A 13,314-nucleotide genomic window follows, 5' to 3' on the forward strand; every position below is an offset into this window, starting at 1 on the left:
TGTATTTTTAGTTTTAATAGTGTTGCCATATTGCTTTTAAAGACAGATGGAAATGTCAATGAAAAATGTATGAGAATACTTTTTCCCTACTCAATATTAGTAGACATCTTAGTATTTTAAACATTTTTACTTGTGTGAGGGGTGTAAAGTGCCTTATTAATTTGAGTTTCCTGATTACTAGATAATTTGAACAACTTTTTATGTTTAACTCTGAATTTATTCTTCTATAAATTTTCTAATTTTAACTTTTGCACTTTTTATGTTAACCCCCTGCTAACCATCCAACTTATAAATATTTTGTATGGAAAAAAATATAACAAAGTTTTAACTCTTCATATAATTAAATATGTCTATCTTGTTTTTTAGACTCTGAGATTCCCAGATATTATTGAGAAAGTCTCCCTCTCACATGGATTGTATTCTTCCAGGTTCCTTCCTTCCTCCCCCTTTTTTTAAAATAGAGTTTTTATTGTCTGAATAGTACATTTAAGTCTTAGTCCATCAGAAATTTAATTATTTTAATAAACTTTTTAAAATTGAAGGATAACATACACAGTGAAGAGCAGTATTAAAGAACAGACCCCTCTAATCACCAACCAGTCATTCAGAACAATCTTGTCCCGTAATTACTAAGCCAACATTATCGCCTTCCTGCTTTTCTCCATGTTTTTGCCTCCTAAGCTGGATTTCCTAAACGTTACAGTTCTGTTTGTTGCTTATTGACCTTAAATATATAAATCCATATAATATGTAATTTTTATATCTAATGTCTTTTGCTTAACACTTTGTGAGCTTTGTCCACATTGTAGAGTGCAGTAGTTCATTCCTTCTCCTTGCTAGCTGGTATTCCATTGTGTGAACATGTGACTCATCTCTTCACTGTGGATGGATATTTGGATCGTGTTCAATTTACGCTACATGAAATAATGCTGCTATGAGCATTCTTGTTTTTTATTCTTAATGCTTTACTGTATACATTTTTGTTATATATATAATTCAGAGAGAAACTGATGGCTCATAGGGAATATAGATGGATAGCTTCTGTAGGTCAGTAATTACTGCCCAAAGCATTTTTCAAAGTGGTTATACCAGTTTACATTTCATCAGTGGCATAAGAGTTCCAGTTACTCTGTCTTCAACACTTAGCATTGTCTGTCTTTTTTTGTCTTAGTTATTCTCATGAGTTGGTATTGGTATCTTATTGTGGCTTTAGGTTGCATTTCTTTGATAACTAATCAAGTGCAACAACTTATTATATGTTTATTGGTCAACTAAGAATTGCTTTTCCTTGGCTACTTTTCTGTGAGGTAGACATCTTTTACTTGCAGAAATTCTTTATAGAACCATATTCTGAGTATAGGCCCTTTGTTGCAAATGTCTTTTCCACTTAGTGGCTTGCCCCTTTTTTGGTAGTTAATTTTGTGATTAAGAGACACTTAATTTTACTTAGTTCAGCTTATGCACTTATTTTCCTTTGCGTTTAATGCTTTTTTGTGTCCTTTTGAAGAAATCTTTATATTCCCCAAGCTTATGAAAACAGTTTACTAAGAGAATTTTATTGTTTTGCTTTTATGTTCAACCGCAATTCAATTAAAATTAATTTTTATATAGATATAAGGAATGAGTCAATATTCATTTTTTACATATCGATATTCAATTAGCTCAGTGGCATTTATTGAAAAAGACCATATTTGCCCCACTATACTGGGCATAAATCAATTGTTGATATATTCATGATTTGGTTCCTGGACTTTGTTTATTTCATTGGCAGTACTATACTGTCTTATTACTATAGCTTTACACTAAGTCTTGCTATCTGTCAGTATAAATCCACTGGCCTTTTTGTTGTTAAGATTGTCTAAATTCTTGTTTGCGTTTGCATTTGCATAACTATTTTAAAGTTAGCTATTTAATTTTCTATAAGAAATATGCTATCATGATTTTTATTGCGATTTCATTGAATCTATAAATCATTTAGAGAAGAATTACAGCTTTATAATATTGAATCTTCCAGTTTGTGAATATGGAGTATTCTTAGATTTACTTAAGCCCTTTAAAATCCTTTTAAGAATACTTTATAGTGCTCAAAATAGCAATATATTCCTAGGTATTTGATGTTTTAGATTATATTGTTGATGGTATAATTTTTCAAATTTTATTTTTACTTCATTTTACTTTTATATATTGATCTTGTATCTAATGGTCTTATTAAGTATTTTTAATAAAGTTGCTTCTGAAAAAAATTATTTTTTATTCTATCTGAATTTTTCTTCTTATTTTAATGCACTCGATTTCTGTGAGCATCCTTGTGTCATTATTAATCTTGGAGGAAACTTTTAATATTTCTCAATTAAGTATGATGTGTGTGAAAGTGGCCTTTATGTGGTTTTTAATAGGTCAAAGAAGTTTCCTTGTATTTCTAGTTTGTTAAACTTTTAGTATAGATTTTGTAAAATTGGTATGAGCATGTGATTTTTTCCCCTATTTTTGTGGTTTATTTCGTTGTTTTATTTTGAAATAGTAAACCAACCTTATATTCATGGATTAAATTCTACTCAGTCAAGATGGTTTATTATTTTTGTATTTCTCTGGATTTAATTTTCTCAGTTTCAGGTTTTTACCTCTATAATTATTAGAAAAATTTTCATACATATTTTCTTCTAATAACTTTTGAGATTTTTATGTAAATGTTTAGTCTCATAAATTGAATTGGAAAGTTTTTTTTTTAATTTCTATACCCGAAAGACTTTGTATAAGATTTGTATTATACTTCACATGTTTGGAAGAATTTACCAATGAAGCAATATGGCCCTGAAGATTTCTTTATAGGAAATTTTTAAAATAGTGATTCCATTTAAAAATATATAGGATCATTCATTTTTTCTATTTTTTGTGTCAGATTTATTAATATTTTTGTATTTTTTTTAACAAATATCCATAATTATTAGCATAAATTTATTTTTATTCTTTACCATCTTTTAACTGATGGTAGAATCTGTGGTGATATCTTCTTTTATATGTTCTGATATTGGCTGTTTCTTTTTCTGATAGGGATTAGGATTGGGAGGAAGAGTACTGGAGTAAATTGTCATTCTCATCACATTATGACTGGTACATGCTAGTAACATGACTTACTCCTAATGATGTAAACTTTGTTCACTTGCCTGAGGTAGTATTGATCAGATTTCTTCCATGTAGTTGTTTTCTCCGATTTTCCATGCTATAGTCTACAAGGAAGTCACTACATACATCCCATACTTATGGGTGGGAAGTTAAGCCGCACCTCTTTGAGGAGGGTATATGTACATGAATTTGTTGATTCTTCTGTAAAATATATTTTTCTATTCTCTCCCCATTTAATTATTTGATCATTTATTTATATCAGTATGGACTCATGGATATTTATTTCATGCTTTAGATTATAATCCAGTAGAGTATGAACTTTATTTTATTAGTCAAATACTCCCAGCTTTGACTATTGGGAGTTCTTGTAGTTATTTCCGTGTTTCTATGATATAATTCCATTGTTTTGTTGAGCACTTGTTTTTTTTTAAACTTTCTGTCGCTACTACATGCTCTAAGTGCCTTTTATATAAGAAGCCAAGATCTTTGGAGAAATGACTGATTCTGAAGCTGAGCTTCTTTTATTTGAGCATATTATATGAGACACCAAGATTTGGGTGCTGAGTGAGCACTTTATTTTATTTTGATTGTACTTCTGAAATGTCTCAAAATATATATATTTTTATTTTTGAATTACAGTTGGCATATATTGTATTAGTTTTAGGTGTACAACATAGTGATTAGACATTTATATAACTTACAAAGTCATCACCCTGATAAATGTAGTACCCATGTGACATCATACATAGTTATTCCAATATTATCGACAATATTTCTTACACTATACATTTCCATGACTATATTGTGACTACCAATTTGTACTTCTTAACCTCTTCCTTATTTTCACTCCTCTAACCCCACTCCCATCTGGTAACCCTCAAAATGTTCTCTGTATTTATGAGTTCGTTTCTGTTGTTTATTTTGGTATTTAGATTCCACATATAAGTGAAATCATAAGGCATTTTTTTTTCTCTGTCTGACTTACTCTACTCAGCACAATACCTTCTAGTTCATCCATGTTGCAGATGGCAAGATTTCATTCTTTTTTTTATGGCTGAGTAATATTCTGTTGTATGTATGTACCACTTCTTTATGCATTCATCTCCTGGTGGACACCCAGGTTTCCTCCATATCTTGGCTATTGTAAATAATACTGCAATGAACATATGGATGCACATATCCCTTTAAAGTAGTTTTGGTTTTCTTCAGATAATTATCTAGACATGGAATTATTGGGCCTTCTTTGTCTCTTATACTTTTGTATTAAACTCTATTTTGTCTGGTATAAGTATTGCTACCCTAGCTTTTTGTTTGTTTCCATTTTCATGAAATATCTTTTTCCACCCCTTTACTTTCAGTCTATATGTGTCTTTTGATCAGAAGTGAGTCTCTCGTAGGCAGCATATATAATCTTATTTTTTTATCCCTTCAGTCACCCTGTGTCTTGATTGGAGCAGTTACCCCATTTATATTTCAGGTAATTATTGCTAGATATACAGTTATTGCCATTTTATTATTCATATTTTTGAGCTTTTTTCTTTTTTTCTTAATTCTGTCCAACATTTCCTGTACTACTGGCTTGGTGGTAATTAACTGCTTTAGCTTTTTCTTGTCTGGGAAGCTTGTTATCTGTCCTTTGATTCTAAATGATAGCTTTGCTGCGTAGAGTAATCTTGATTGTATGACCTTGCTTTTCATCACTTTATATATTTCATGCCAATCTCTTCTGGCCTACAAAGTTTCTCTTGAGAAATCAGCTGACAGTCTTATGAGAGCTACCTCGTAGCTCTTTTTCTCTTGCTACTTTTAAGATTCTCTCTTTGTCTTTAACCTTTGCATTTTAATATAATGTGACTTGGTATGGGCCTCTTTGGGTTCATCTTGTTTGGGACTCTCTGCGTTTCCTGGACTTGGATGTGTATTTCCCTTACTAGTTTAAGGAAGTTTTCTGTCGTCATTTCTTGAAGTAGGTTTTCAATTTCTTGCTTTCTCTTTTCTCCTTCTGGTACTACCATGATATGAATGTTGGTATGCTTGATGTCCCAGAAGCCCATTAGGCCATCCTCAGTTTTTTGGATTCTTTTTTCTTGTTGCTGTTCTGATTGGATGTTTTCTGCGACCTTATCTTTTAAATCATTGATTCACTCCTCTGCTTCATTAAATCTGTTGGTTCCTCCTAAGGTAATCTTCATTTCAGTTATTGCTTTCATTTCCGAATGGTTCTTTTTTATGTTTTCTATCCCTATTTTTATGTTTTCTATCTTTTGTTGAGGTTCTCACTGAGTTCACATCTACTCTTCCTCTAAGTTCATTGAGCATTTTTATCATTGGTGTTTTGAACTCTGCATCTGGTGGATTGCTCATCTCCATTTTGTTGAGTTCTTTTTCTGGAGCTGTGTTCTCTTCTTTCATTTGGGACATGTTTTTTTGTCACCCCATTTTGGCTGCCACCCTGTGTTCATTTCTATGTATTAGGCAGGGCTGCTATGTTTCTTGGTTTTAGTAGAGTGGCCATATAGTAGGTATCCTATGGGGCCCAGTGCAGTCTTCCCTGCTCACCTGACCTGGGCACTCCTGTTATGTCCCTTGTATAGGTTATGTGTGTGTTCCTTTGTAGTTGAGCCTTAGCTGCTGTGGGAGAGAATGACCCTCGGGCTGATTGGTTATGAATAGTGACTGGTGAGTGGCTGACCCTGTGGAGCAGGATTTGCTTTAGCAGGGCTCTGGTGCCTGCCCATTCTGCCCTTTGGGTGTGTCATCCTTGGATGTCTGTGTAGTTGGTGCTCTATCTAGCTCAATCTGAAGCCAGCTACTGGGCATGCTGGCTGGGGCCTTCTGGGTAGGGTCTCATCACAGGCCAAGTTTAGCAACAGCCTGTGCCCTGCCCATGGCTACCTGTCATAAGCCACCCATGTTGGCCTTGGAGGTGCCTTGAGAGTCCAAGCGGCAAAATGAGGCTAGCTTCTGCTTGTGCTAGGCCTAGGGCTGCTCAGCAAAAGGTACGGGACACACTGAGGCCAGATGCTGCTTGTTTAGATTTTGTGGACCTTTGAGAGATTTTAGGAAATTTTACAGCATGAGCCAAGACAGTCCATTTGTATGGAAAAGCCACTTGCCAGTGGCTTGGATGGGTCCACAAGACCCCGGGCAAGGCAGTATCTCAGTGAATCACCAGGGCAGGGTGACCAGTGTTAGCTAGGTTGATGGAGACTCAGGTATGGTGGCTGCCTATGTCTGCATGCTGGGTGGTGGGGTGAGGGTGCGATAAAGGAACGGTGGCCTCTGTTAGAACTTCTGTCTGCGAGAAAGCTGCTCCTTCAGTCTTTACCCTGAACCCAGATAATTCATTTGCTCCCCACATGTCTCTGGTGCCTTTCAAGCTGTTGCTCTGGTGCTGGGCCTGAGAGAGAGTGAGTTCATCAACAAGTAAGTCTATGCACTATCCCTGTAAGAGGAGCTCCTGGGACTCCTGCAGCCTTCTCTCTCTCTCAGCCACAATCTTTGCTAATTTTCACATTCAGATTTTGTGGGGCCTTCTCTTTTCAGCACTAGAATCCTGAGCTGAGGAGTCTAGCATGGGGTTGGGACCCATTGCTCTTCCAGGGAGACCTCTGCAGCTGATACCCGTCCTGATTTTTGGCCACCACCTGTGAGTGTGGGACCAGCCCATTCTGTGTCTCCATCTCTCCTACCAGTCTCTAGGTGGCTGCTTCTTTATGTTCTTTTAGGACGTCTGTTCAGCTAGACTTAAGGTGCTTTTTAATAATGGCAGTTTAGCAGTAATTTTGATGTGGTCATGAAAGGAGGCAAATACAGCATTTGTCTACTTAGCCATCTTGACTGGAAATTGAGTACATTTATTTTTATTTCATTGAATTCTCTTATTCCTTTTAATTTCTTTGGATTTAATTTGCTCTTTTATTTTAATTCTTAAAAAGGATATATGTTATGTTTTCAATATTCAGTTTAAAATGTTTTCCAATTTCTGTTTCTTTTTGAACTATAAATTATTTAGACATATTAATATCCAAACATTTGGGCATTTTTAAGTTTTTTTTTGTTATTTCTAGTGTAATTCTAAAGTGAGCAGAGAACATTCTTGAATAGTTTATAGTTTTTCAAATTTAAGACAGGCTTTATGAATCACATATAATTAATCTTGTTACTCTTGTATACACTTGAAAAGACTATGTATTGTATGATTGTTGGGTGCAATGTTCCAAATTTGTCATTCAAGTCATTTTTTAAAACTTTTGCTGTTCAAGTGTTCTATATCTTTACTAATTTTCTTTGTTCAGGTTTTTATATAAGAAGGATATTTTATAGTCTCTCACTTTGATATTGGATTTGTCTATTTTTTTTTAGTTACTGTTATGTTTATATTTTGAAGGTATGTTGTTAAATGCATATAGATTTGAATTGTTACATCTGCCAGGTGGTTTCACCTTATCATCGTTATAAAAGACTACTCCTTTTTACGTCCAGTGGTGCTTCTTGCCTTAATGGCAACTTTGATACTATTATAGCTACACCAGCTTCAGGATTTTGATTGGTCAGATGATTTTCCATGTTATACCTTTTCTCTCCTTTTAAGCTTTAATCCTTTTCCTATAAAATTCAACTACAACCATTGCAGTATATTGAATATTATGTGTTCTGAAATTTGTTTTTGGATTTTCTCTTATGCTCTATTAATCTGTTTACTTCTACATAAATACTGTTTCTTTTTCCATGAGTTTTATTTTTTTTATAATATGTTCTGATTTCCAGTAAGGCAAGTCCCCTACCCTCATCTTATTCTTTCTCATACTTTTCTTGAATACTTATTTTTCCATGTATACTTCAAGATCATTTTGTGCATTTTAAGAAAAAACTTCATTATTTTTCATTATTTTATTATTATAAATTACTCAGCCATACAAATTAAAAAAAATGAAATCTTACCATTTTCAATGACACGGATGGACCTAGAGGGTATTATACTCAGTGAAAGAAGCCAGAGAAAGATAAATACCATATGATTTCACTTATATGTGTAATATAAGGAACAAAAGAAAGAAACAAAAACAGACTCACAGATAAGAGAACAGACATGATTGCCAGAGGGAAGTGGGGGCTGAGGGGCTGGGTGAGAAAGGGGAAAGGATGAAGAAGTACAGATTAGTAGCTGCAAAACGGGGGATGTAGAGCACAGCATAAGGAATAGAATCAATATTATTGTGATGGCTGTGTGCGATGCCTGACGGGTGCTGGAATAATCGGGGAGATCACTTCATAAAAATTATAAATGTCTACCTATTGTACTGTGTACCTGAAACTAATATAAAATAAAACATTTTTGGTGTTTTAATATAAATTATATTGAATATGTATAATTTGGAGAGTAAATATTCTTATGATATTAATTTATGTCTTTCAACAAACATGGAAGCTTTTTTAGATTTTCTTAGCAGGAATGTTCATCCAAAGCCAAACTGCCACTTTCTTTTCATTTTATTGGATCTTGAAGTATGTCTTTGAGAAAGCTTTCAACCTCATATTTATGTAGGTCCTGTACCTTTCTTGTTAAATTTACCTAATGAAATCCAGTCTTTTTATTTGTTTTCACGTGCTTTTTTGCTGAATTAAAGAAACTTGTTTTTTTTATATAATTGTGTTTTTATTTTTTCAGTGTATCAAATTGTTTCATTAGTGATTTTTTATTTTCTAGTTATAAATAATATCACCAATAAAGGATATTATATTATTTACATTTGTTTATTATATTGCTATATTATTATATTATTTACATTTGTTTCATTTTCTTATAGCAGGTGTTACAGTTTCTAAGAAAATAATAATAATGACTAAGCACCATTCTAATTATTTATTTAAATTGAAAAGGGTTTACTTTTAACATACAGGATGTTATTTGCTGTTGGTTTTTCAATACAAAGCTTTTTATTTAGATTTAGTATTTTTCTACTTATATCCTAGGGTTTTTATTATGAAAGGCTGCTAAATAGTATGAAATACCTTTTTAGCATCTGTTGATTCAATCATACCAATTTCTTCTTTTAATTTGTTGATCTAATCATTTAAATTTCTTTTTCTGATAGGAATTATGAGTGTTTGGGAAGAAAAATACTGAGGAAATTATCATTCCCATCACATGTTAAGGGTACATGCTGAATTTTATAGTTTTTAAAACTTTTTATTTTGAAATAATTTAAAAATTAAATGCTAATGAAATGAGAATAAAATGAATTATTTCAGGCATGTAAAGATAATTCAAAATCGGGAAATCTGTCAATAAAATGATTCCTCTTAACTCTTTGCCCCTATTTCCTGGTTCATCATATTTTTCTCTATTCACTTTTTCTTTTTTCTTTTGTATTTGTATATATATGTATGCATTTGTATATATTAATGTATATGTATGATATGAATATATATAATTCAGCTATTAACCCATGTCTATAAAATTTCCTTAACTATTTGAGAATAAGTTGCATTCATTACCCCTATGACACTCAAATATGTATTTCCTGTAAACAAAGACTTCCTGCTTAAAATCAGGAAATAGACATACAGTCCTACCAATAACATTTGGTCAATTACCCTAGCAGTGTCCTTTATAACTGGTCTTTCTTTTTGATCTTGGATTCAATCTAAACGATGTGTTGCCTTTAGTAGTTGTGTCTTTTAGTCTCCTTCAATCTGGAGCAGTTTCTCAATTTTTTTGACATTAACGACTTTAATATTTTTGAAGAACACCAGCCAGTTATTGTAGAATGACTCTCAATTTGTGTTTGATGTTTTCTCATGATTAGATTCTAGTTTTGCATTTTGGCATGAATTCTGTTGGAATGATGCTCTGGTCTTCTCTACTTATATCAGTAGGCACACAATAATAGTTTGTCTCATTACTGATGTTGCTGACTTTTATAATTTTCTTAGGATGGTGTCTTTCAGATTTATCTATAATAAGTTTTATGATAATTGATTCATGAGTAGTTAAAAACTATTTTGTGAGGCTGTATAAATAGCCTCTTATTTATCAAATGTTCACTTACCAGTTTTGGCATACTTGATAATTCTTTTCTAATCAAATATTACTGTAATGGTTGCCAAATGATACCTTTCTAATTTCATAATTTCTTTGACATATATAAATTTATTCACTTATTCATCCATCCATCATCCATCCATTCATTCACTCATTCATATACTTATGCAGTAATGACTCATGTATTTCTATTTTATTTAATAAGTTATCATCCATTACTACCATTATTTATTTTTATTCCTCAATTGTCCCAGAATTGGCCAGTATAAACCCCTTAAAGCTAACTTACCTATTTTGATATAGTCCCATAATTCTTTGAATCCTTCCTTACTTTAAGGTACTTCAGTCTTGGAATCAGTCATTTCTCCAAGCAGCCCTGTTCACTTTCAGTGAAAAATGATAATTATAAACTGAAATCTGGGCCTTGGTGTGCTCAGACTGGTTGTCTTCTAAACTCTTTCACTGGAAAGAGTTAGAAATATAAATATACTCATATTCCTTGTTAATATACATACACGCATATATGTCTACATACACATTTATCTTTCTATATCTGTATAGATGAAGTCATAAGTTTATACAAAACTCCAGTTCTAGTCACCTTTTTTATATTTTTAATTGTCTGTTAGTGAGAAATCTAGCTCCCATAATCCTCAATATGTTTATGTGTTCAATCCTATTTTAAGTAACGAGTCACTTTGACCAGGAGGCCTGTCTTCTCCACTCCCATTCTTGTGACCTAACTCTCCTCTACTCACTGTGGCTGTATTTCCACTGTAGTTTTAATAGGCATTTCTTAGATTATAAATTAGACCTCTGGCTTATTGGCCACTTATACTACTGATTTCTAAAATTCCTGTGCCTTTTCTAGACCCTGTTTCTTTTAAACTGCCTTCTGTATTTTCATTTCTTTGTTTCTGTTCTGTTGCGAGTAATTTCTATCAGTTCTGACTTTTTGTTCACCAGTTCTTCCTTCACATGTTGAAACCGAGCAATTCATTTTGTCTCCTGTTTAAGAAGTAATCTATTACCACAGAGTTTTTTTCCTAAAAGCTTTATTGTACTACCTTTGACATTTAGATCTGAAAGTTATTAGTATGCTGTGAAGTAAGGGTCAAGCTGCGTATTTTGGTGGATGGATAGCCAGTTGACCAGTACAACTTACTGAAAGGCCATCCTTTATTGCATTACAGTAAAATGCAATCAATGAACTGTATATATGTGTGTCTGTTACTGGACTCTCTGTTCTCTTCCATTGATCGGTTCCTCTTGTTGCCAATACCATATTGAATTAACCACTCTAGCTTTTTAATAGATCTTAATAACTGTTGTAAAAGCCCTCTAGCTTTGTTCTTGAGGGTTGCCTTGGCTATTGTTGGATCTGTTGTTATTCTTATTTCTAGGGTTTCTACTTGGTTCTGTTTAAGATCTCCTTGCTATTTATTTATTTTTTTGAGATTCTCTTCCTTATTCTCTCTGTCACACCTATATCTGTCTCACCTTTTCTGCTTCCCTACTGGTTTCCATCTCCCCGTCTCTTTTATCCCTCTACTTCCTTTTCCGTACCTGCCCCTTTCCCTCTTCCTTTTCCACTAATGATGCTTCAATAAATATTTTCTTACATGACCAGTGGTGAATACTTTGTGACACTTCCAATGAATGGAATTTCTGAGAAAGAGAATATATTTAATTTGAGCAGTGTTAGATTGCTTTCCAGAATTGGCGACATCAGTGTGCATTCTTATCAGCAGTGAATGATTATTTCTCTACCTGCACATCCCTGCTAATGCTTGACAATGCCCAACTTTTCTTTTATTAGTATTAATGGTATAATAGTGACACAGTGTCTTAATTTTGTTTTTAATGCACGTTAGCCTGTACATATTCTTTTTCTATTTTACTATTAAGCTCACCCCTAATCCCTCCTTGATTTGCATGAGTTCCTTGTGTATTCTGGATCAGAAATATCCCATAGAACCTTCTGTGATGGTGGAAATATGTTATTCTAGTATGCTCAGTTCAGGGACCACTAGCCACATGTAGCTATTGAACACAGTAAGTATTGGCTACTCGGACGAGGAGTTGACTTTTTAAATTTTAATTCAAATTTAAGTAATCATGTGGATAGTGGCTCATGGATTGGATAGCGCAGCACTAAATATTATTTCTTTGTCATTTTGGGGCACTTTTGGGCACATACTCTTTGATGGTGTCCTACATCGTACAAAAATGATTTTACAAAAAAATGGTTTTATGAACAAGTATATATCGCTTCGTGGTTTATGCTTTGGATTTTAATCACACATGTCTTCTTTAGTCCTTTAGGTTAAGATTATCTAGTGTCTAGACCCGCGAATGGAATTGCAGGATCATGGAGTATGAGCATACTTAACTTTAGAAAATATTGCCAGATTGATCTCCAGATAGCTGTACTAGTTTCTCCTCTCTAGATGTAAAAGGATTTTTTCCCCTCTGTATCCTTGCTGGCCCCTGACATTATTTTTGATTTTCTGGTTTTTGCTTGTAAACATACTCTGGGTTCTCTCTCTTTTTTATACAGAGAGCATAGTAATGGATATTTGCAGGGATGGCTCAAAGTCATCAAAAATATTTAAATTTCCTTATATCCCATTTTAGATTTTTTTTTGTTGTTCGGAAACTAAGGTAACTTGGGCCTTTTGGGTAGGCACAAGAATACAAGAAAAGTTTTATCTGGAGACTTTGGACCAGTAAGCTTTCGTGTGAATATGTATGAACTGCCTGAATCAGGAATGCAAGAAACAAATTATTAGACTGCCTGATTGCTTTATCTTTATTCTTTAGACTAAACTGATCATGATAAGGTTCCTTAATCTCATGCTGGGCAAAATCTGCCCACTTATATATATATAAAAAACCCTCCTCCCTTATTTTCTGAATATCACCCAAGACTGAAGGAAAAGGCTCCATTCCTCATAAAGGACTAATAATCTTTATTTTTCATTGACTTTTTATTAATTGAAGTCCCATTCCCACCCTACCCAGGTAGCTGTCAGACTATAATTAACATATCTGGTTCTATGTTTATTTCTTGAGGCTAGAGACTGTCATCTCAATTTTTAATACTTAAAATTAACTCAGCGTATAATAAATATTTAACAAAT

Source organism: Rousettus aegyptiacus, unplaced genomic scaffold (assembly GCF_014176215.1).
Source record: "Rousettus aegyptiacus isolate mRouAeg1 unplaced genomic scaffold, mRouAeg1.p scaffold_m13_p_7, whole genome shotgun sequence".
Taxonomy (NCBI): Eukaryota; Metazoa; Chordata; class Mammalia; order Chiroptera; family Pteropodidae; genus Rousettus; species Rousettus aegyptiacus.